Source organism: Schistocerca serialis, chromosome 2 (assembly GCF_023864345.2).
Source record: "Schistocerca serialis cubense isolate TAMUIC-IGC-003099 chromosome 2, iqSchSeri2.2, whole genome shotgun sequence".
In the NCBI taxonomy this organism is placed as follows: domain Eukaryota; kingdom Metazoa; phylum Arthropoda; class Insecta; order Orthoptera; family Acrididae; genus Schistocerca; species Schistocerca serialis.
This window is the reverse complement of record NC_064639.1, coordinates 483,266,680-483,275,182: the sequence shown is the minus strand read 5'-3', so window position 1 is coordinate 483,275,182 and position 8,503 is coordinate 483,266,680.

The window sequence follows — 8,503 nt, the reverse complement described above, 5'->3', positions numbered from 1 at the left end:
CCATACACTCAGGTAATGGCGGCAGACAAAACGCCGTCTGGACTGTGTATTCTTAACAACGTAATTTTTCATAGAAAATAGATGACCTCAACCTTTCGCTTTATGCTGGATTAAGTGTTAGAATAATACACCGATCTGACTGTTCATAGTATCAGTATTATTCACCAGTTACCAACAATTCAGTTTAGCTGTGCCCGGCGCTAATGGGCGCTTTCCTGTTTGCTTCGGACGCAAAACTTTCACAGTAGGTTATCTAGTTACAAATAAAAGCCCGTACACTGGAATTTCATTTAGTAAGTTGTATATTATATTTCAGATTACTTGCGCCTCACACAACACGACTATTTTTTACGATATTTAAAAGAACAGTCTTCAGCTTATCTTCGACCTCAGCCGCTTCATACGTCATAAAGAACAACAGAAGGAAAAAATTTCACAAACAATACAATGCCAATACATTCTTTTAGTGGTATTATCTTTTGTCATGTGATTATTCTTTGTATGAAACTGTTTATAAAAATAATAAAACATATAATAATATAATAGTAAATCTTTATCAGCTTTCACATATAGGCTTAAAAGTCATTTCTGGAAAAACATTCATCACTTCATAAATCTCGAGCACTTCGCATACACTGGTGACACAAAACATTGGCGTTGACATTACAATAAGTAGAAACAGGTGAAGGAAGATGGTCATGACAGGACACGGTAGAGAGCGTCCAGTTGAAACCTGCCATAAGACAGATATGCCGAAGAAGAAGAAGAAAATTTTTTGAGCCTTCTAGATATATTCAAGTAAAAAATATGCGAATTGTGTTCTTCGAATGTTTTCTAAGTGGTGGATGATCTGATACTGTGGCGCTGTAGCTTCGGAATATTTCATTCAAGATTTGTTAATCGCCTTCAGGAGATAATCTTGTAACATTTCCTGGCGATCATGGGCAGGGACCACGCGCATATTGTACATTGCACACGACGTTGTTAAGCAATCGATAACAGAAGTGGATGAACATCAAAAGAGGCAGCTGAAAAAAGTGTTGTGTGGGTTATTACCTTCAAAATTAAGGAACGTTAGAAACTCAAATTCGTCCTAGAAGCTATAGCTGTACATTGGCTTTACGCAGGAAGCAGCTGAATCGTGGGTGGAACTGTGCGAGGTGCCTCCGGCGGCATTTAGTGGCTGCTACCCCCGGTCAGCCTGTGACGCAGCCTGCACCGCACCGGCTACAAAGAAGGGGCGGGAGCGGTCGGTGTCGGGCCGTGGCCGGTCCTTTGTGCCGGGGCCTGTAGCCTGTAGCCTGCAGCTTGTAGCCGGTGCGGGCGCCACTGAGGTGCCCTGGCATTGTCCCCCGCCTCGCTGCTTCACACTGGCTATTCACGCGCCCCGGAGGGCCGAACTAGCGGGTCTCCGCTTTGTTATTCTGATGTAGCTCGCCAGTTAGCTTCACTCACTGTCGAGCTCCAAGTCAACAGAAATAAATACAAATACACACTGTTCGTCGATTTTCAACGTGCATATGACAGCGTCCACAGGAATAGCCTATACAATGCAATGCGGGACTTCAGAATCCCTGAGAAGCTAGTGAGAATGGTGCAAGCTTGTATGGAAGGGTCAAAGGCAGCAGTACGTTTCCGAGGAGCCACATCAGAAACATTCGAGATTGAGACAGGCCTCAGACAAGGGTATGCTGTCTCATGCGTTCTGTTCAATGTCATCTTAGAGAAAATAATAAATGAGTGTCGGCAACAGGAGTGGGCTGGAGTAGAGATGGACGGTAACTTCAATTGTCTAGCATATGCAGATGACATAGTACTATTAAGTGAATCAAAGCACGAGTTGAAAGAAATGTACCAGAAAATGGACAATATACACCGAAGGTAGGGCTGAAAGTGAACAGAGACAAAACAGAGTTCATGCAATTAGGAAGAAGACAAGAGCAGGTAGTATTTCTTGAGGTAGATGGCAAGAGGTTCAAGATAGTACACCACTTCAAATACTTGGGATCTTGGTTTACCACTGACAACAACACAAAAATGGACATCAAGGAAAGAATAGCAGTGGGAATGAAATGCATGCATTCCCTCAGAGAGGCGCTTGGCTCTAAATCGATCTCAGTGAACACTAAGATGAAAATCTGCGACACAGTGATATACCCAGCAGTAATGTACGGTTCAGAAACATGGAGCATGACTAAGTGAGAAAGGGAAAACCATAAATATTTGAAAGAAGAGTAATGAAGATATGGGGACCAGTTTTAGATAACGGGGAATGGACGAGGAGGAAAAACGGGGAAATCTACCTTCTGATGCGACAACCAACTATCCTACAGAAGATAAAGAGCAAAAGAATACAATGGGTGGGCCATGTAGCCCGTATGCCAGATGGAAGACAGACGAAGATGGCACTAGCAGGGAAAGAAAACACCAAATGCCCCACTGGACGACCAAGGCAGCGCTGGATGGACGACCTGGAGAAGGACCTAGCAGCCCTGGGAATTGGAGACATCTGGAGGAACCGGGCACAAAATAGGAAGGAATGGAAGCAGCGCGTGGTCTGCAGGGCCTGTGATCGCTGAATATCTATCTATCCAGAAGATTTGCTGGGGGCTCTTGTGCTGCAGTGAATGTGTAACACCGATCGGATGTGATACTTTCTGGTAACTCACGACTGCGCAGTCTACGAGTGTAAGTTTCTTTGTGCTCTTCTGACTGCAATCACCCTGGTTTGTGTTGTTGTGCGCTCTTCTGTCTGAAGACATTGTGGCACATTTCTCCACGCTAGTCTATCCTGTAAAAGCTTATTCGTCTCCGCATATCTACTGCAAGCTACATCCACCTGAACCTGTTTACATTAATTTATCCATCTTAATTGTATTCGATTTCGATCACTGTGGACTGAATCACTTAAAGAAACACAGGCAAAAATTTTTTTTTTGTCTTTTAAGCGCTTTCGGCTTTCACCCATCTTCAAATGGTGTAATACATCTATATTTCGTCAGTATGACGTTTTTTGGGCTATGGTTGAATTCACCAGCTTCCCTGTGCAAAATAATAATCATTTGGGTGCCAATTTTTTTGTTTCTCAAATCATTAACTTCTACACATAAATTTTCTTAAGTAATCAGTAGAAACAACTAAAAACAACTTTCTTAACCACAAAGCTTTAACTTGACCAGAAATATATGAGTTTATTTATTTGTTAACTTTTGTGTTATTACAAAACTACGATAGCAATGCTGAAAAACGAATTTCATTTCCCTATACAAAAGAAAGAAATTGAAATTTTTGTAAAGTAAATTAATAAAATGCATCAGAATATAATCATCGCCGCTGAACACCAGGGAGTCCTGGATCTCGGCACAAGTAGGTCTGACAGTTGACAGAAGTTTGTTTCGAAATTCACATAGGAAAATGATGTACGTCACAGTCAACAAAACCTCATCTCACTCAGATAAGCAGAATATGCCTTACCAGAGAGCAATGCTCAGCAGAAGCCACGTAATCCCATCACAGCCGCCTGACCAAATCGAAGAAGTAAATATTATTAAGAAAATCTTCTTAAATAATGGTTAGAATTAAAAATTAATATATGAGCCACATGTTAAAATAAATTTCCACGTAACCAACAATAAGGACAAATAAACACCAAATAACATCATATCATAACCAACACAAAAGTATTTGAGGATGCCATGATTTGGATAACTTTCATCTAAAGAGGCAATCCTTTTCTGCGAAACTACTGTCAATCACCTTTTACACAAATAACACAGCATAAATCGAATCCATTCATAATATTAAAAACATCACCAAGCTCAACAAAGAGTGATATACAGTCTTAAATGTAACTGATCGCACCAAATAACTGAAAATTTCAATATACGATTCTGCATGCGTGTGGCTGCTTTTCGTTTATAAAACTGAAGCAAGACCATCTTTGCCTAACAGGCCACTAAAGCTTAACATCAAGTGACAGATTTAGCACAAAACATGGCCAACGAAGGAAAGAAAATTAACCTACTCGAAGAAAAAGGAAGTTTTCCGCATGTGTATACATGGAAGTGGGTCAATAGGACCTGTTTCGTGAATATTAAGTGCAGCTTGTGCATTGATGTGCTGACAGCGACTAACGTCTCATTGTTCATATTTCGCTACCATATCAACCCTTGACCTACGGCAAAAGGTCAGTGTGGCTGTGTTTTTTCATTTTTTCCTCTTATACAGTCCGTTTTCCTTCTTACCTTTTCACTGTGTGCTTCTGTTCGCATACTGAATGAAACTAAATCTCCTACAGTGCAGTCCGAGTTTTACATAGAGTCGTATGTTTGTAGTGCCAACCTAACCGCTGCGTAGTTTGGGCTACAACCAGAGACACTGGCCAGGCACAGGGGGTGGAACTCCTGTTTCGTGAGATGCAAGTGTCTAGCTGGCAATGGATCGTTTCCCTCGCGAGTGAATCAGAATGAAAATGCGCCCGTACTAGGAAGAGAGGGAAGTTTCCAGTGGTCCTTGGTAAATGATGGACCTACCGCTCTTGCATCACCGACAAATAATTTGGTTAAAACAATTCGATTTGAGTTTTCTGTTAAATTGGTGCACTTCTTTAGAAAAATAAGGCAAAGATTGCACTGAACCTTTTTATGGAGTCTGTCTTCTCTTATCCTGAGAGGTTAACCGTTAAACTTGTGGCACTGTGATGTTAGCAATAGCATAAAATGGTGGATGTTACTGGCAACGTGTTTGGATGTTCTTACTGTTGTAATCCCCCAACCTCAGGGGTCGTAATGTCGTTTTCGTTCTTTAGGGCGCAACACAACTGTCATAAGCGCCCGTGTCGTAACGTAACTTTAAATGGTCAGTTATGAGATGAAGTTTAAATCGAAATACTCAGAGCCTAATCGACTGAAGGAAAGGGATAGCTAAAAAGATCACTTGCCCTTTGAGGAGGATGCTAATACGTAAGGTAGATTTCCTTCACTAGATTACTATTACGAATAAAAATTAAAACACGATCTACAACTCGTGCTGTATCTGTTAAAACATCTGATAATATAAAAATAATATAAAATTGGCATTGGGTCAATGGTTGCTTGCAGCAAGCAAAGAGTGATGCGGGGTCTCTTCTTAAGAAATGGTGGTAACTGAAACGACAGTACCCAATACACAGCTGAGCTGAAAGTATCTCCTCATGACGAGAGGGGCGGCAGGAAGTGGTCGAAGCTGTTCGGAGGTGTTTGCTTTCCCAGAATTTGTTCGCATATTGTGCCATTATTAACGTCACCCTCCGCGCCACCACTTTACATTTCCCGCCGCGGTTAGTGACTGAACAGCATCACGCCTCTGCTGCACGAGTCTGCGCCGTCCGTGCCTGAACGAGGGCGATGCGGTGGCCAGCGGCGGAACTCGGGTCTTGAGTTTTGACCACCGAGTGGAGAAGGTGTGTTCGTCGAGGATCCGCGTACACAGCATTGGTTCTGTGGTGAAATCTTCAGCCTGCTTTTGGTCAGTATTAACGGAAAATTGTCAGGAATAAAGGAGAGACTGTGCCGTAACGGGGTATGGAATAGGAATTGTGGAGTTTGTCGGATTTTTTCATTTACATGTGGCATAGGAAACTGAATAAACGTGAGACTAACTGTGTTTGATGGATTTCTTATCAAATGCCATTAAACTTTAGGCATGGGCTCAGCCAAGGAGTGTGGTATTCATGGATGTTTATGTGTCGGCATTTTCTTATAATTGGTTCGGTTTAGTTTAAGGAGTTGTATTTACGAATGTTAAGTTTTGAGCCAAACAGCACTGAGTGTGGGCTACGAAATGCTTGTAATTGTGTGGCTTGACACCATGCGCTAAATTCTTGGTAAAATGCATTGGCAAGTTGCCTGTTAAAAATTGTGGGTGGCGTATGCCAGTTTCACAATTTCTTGTCAGTCGATAAATATATAATAAATATAAAATGAAGAGGGCACATCGAACGCCGACTCAAAACATGCCCATATATGGCAATGTCACGGGAACCAGTGACGTCACAGCCGGCAGCTAGCGTATATAAAGGCGCACCAACAGCCTACCGGCAGTCATAACACTTGACAATGGCCAAGGAGTGCTTGGCCGAAAGCTCGTGTAGTTTTGAGCAATTGACGCGGTTGGATACCGGAGAACATTTTATTCAATAAATATATCAAGTTAATTATTCTTAGTTTATGAGCGACACTCCATCCCTTTCTTTGCTATGCTAAGCGCGCTCTGAATTAATTCGTGGCCGTTACCTTAATTCTTGTAATGTTTTGTCAGTAAGGGGATGGACTAAGTGTGTTTGTCGGACTGCAAGATCCGGGAGTTACTACTTTCACTAAATGTGAAAGAAATATTCTCTGTTCTAAATGTTTCTGCTGCAGTGTCAATTGTTTAAGTTTTCGAGGAATCTGAATAATGGTAAAATTTCTGACGAACGCGTAGCCAGCGAAGTTTGGTAGAGAAAAAGGCGAACGTAGGATGGTTGTTATTGGAGGAGCTTTATGCATATTCCATTTGAGTAAGTGTCCGGATAAGCGGAACAGGTTATATACTAGTTGCTGAAGCATGACTGAAGTTACGATCATTTGTGTTTCACTTGCCCCAGCGTTTTAATTGTGCTAAAGAAGCTAGGTAATTTCTGAATAAAAATTAGCTTCATGAAGCAAGTACAGTGCTCAGATGTTTTTGGAATGTGCTAATGGTCGGATTTTAATGAAAGTTTTTAGCGATGTCTAAGTTTTGGCGTATTCCGTCACCTACACCCACTGGAATTCTATCCTTGCTACACATATAGAGAAGACCAGTGATCATACCAGAGGGGCACAATGTTCTTATGTGCAGCAACACAGAGATCATCTGAAGGGACAAAAAGCTAAAAGGCTTAGGTAGTCGGAATGTAGCATTGGCAGCACCATCATGAGCTACATTCCCCGATACTCCGACGTGACCAGGGACCCACATGAACATCACGTTGGCTCCATCATCAGCTTTACTTGCTTCATTGTACGTAGGGGTGGTAAGTACACAGTGCAGTACACAGAGGCTCTGGTGGCCACTAAGTGAATCGGAACAAAATACACAAATGAGAAACCTGTGCCGTCGGATGTACAATGTGACCTGATACACGGCGGAAAGCTATGCAGTAAAAACCGAGCACTGGTCTAGAAGTCGATATCTAAAATGTTTGTTGCAAATGACAAAGGGGCATCCGACACCACAGTTGATCTTAGAGCCATCAGTGTAGATGAAGGTGCTGTCTCCAATGTGCGCACAAAGTTCGAGAAACTTACAGCGATAGTTCGAATCTGGAGTAGTGTCCTTGGGAAGTGAATTAAGTCCAAGACGAACGCGGACCTTTGTACGAAACCAAGGTGGTGGATGGCTCACACGTGGCAGGTAAAGAAAGGTTAAGCTTAGGAAGCAGTATACGAAAGTGAACCCTGGGAGGCAACAAAAAAAGTAGAGCTTACTATGTATTGGCGGTCAAGGGAGTCATCAGAAAATTACGCATAGGATGGATGGTTGGGTATAGAGGACAGACGGCATGTGTATCTGCTGAGGAAAAAAGTCACGTCGCTGTGACTTCGGTAGTTCGATAGCGTCTGCATAGAGACTCATAACTGGGCTAGTGTAGAAAGCTCTAGTGGCCAAACGCATGTCCTGATGGTAGATTGTGTTGAGACAATGGAAAATAGACGGTGGTACAGATGAGTAATTGGAACAACCATAATCCATTCTTGATCGGACAATGGATTGGTATAAGGGCAGGAGGACTTTTTTATCTGCTCCACATGAAGTACTGTTTGAAACACTTAGAATATTTAGAGATCGGGTACTGCGTGCTGCCAGATAAGATATGTGGGAAGACCAACAGAATTTACTATTGAGCATGAGCCCCAAGAATTTTGTTGTCTCGACAGACTGAAGAGGAACATGACCCACATGTAAGGACGGTGGTAGAAACTCTTTACGCCACCAGAAGTTCAGATAGTTTTTTCAGTGGAAAAGTGAAAGCCGCTGTTGACGCTCCAGAGTAAAGATGGTCGAGACATCACTGAAGTAGTCGCTCAAGTAAAAAAGATCCATTGAGAGCTGCAGTAGAATAAAAGAGAGCCTGAGATGTAGGATACAGTCTGTGATAAGGTTAACTGCTGTGGCAAACAGGGCTAAGCCCAACACCGAACGCTGAGGTATCCCCTTCTCCTGAATAAAATGCTCGACAATGCCAAACCCACATTTACCTTGGAAACATCGTCTTTTAAAAACGACTGAATAAAAAGGAGCAAGCAGCCTAGGAAGCCCCACGTGCGCATTGTAGGTAGAATGCTCGTTCTCCAGCAGATATCGTAAGCCTTCTCCAAATCAAAAACACAGCTAGTCTGCCATTTCCGCAGATAATTGTTCATAATGGGGGTTGAAGGACTGACGAGATTATCAACTGCAGTGTGGGGCTTACGGAAACCACATTGTTCATTTGGAAGCA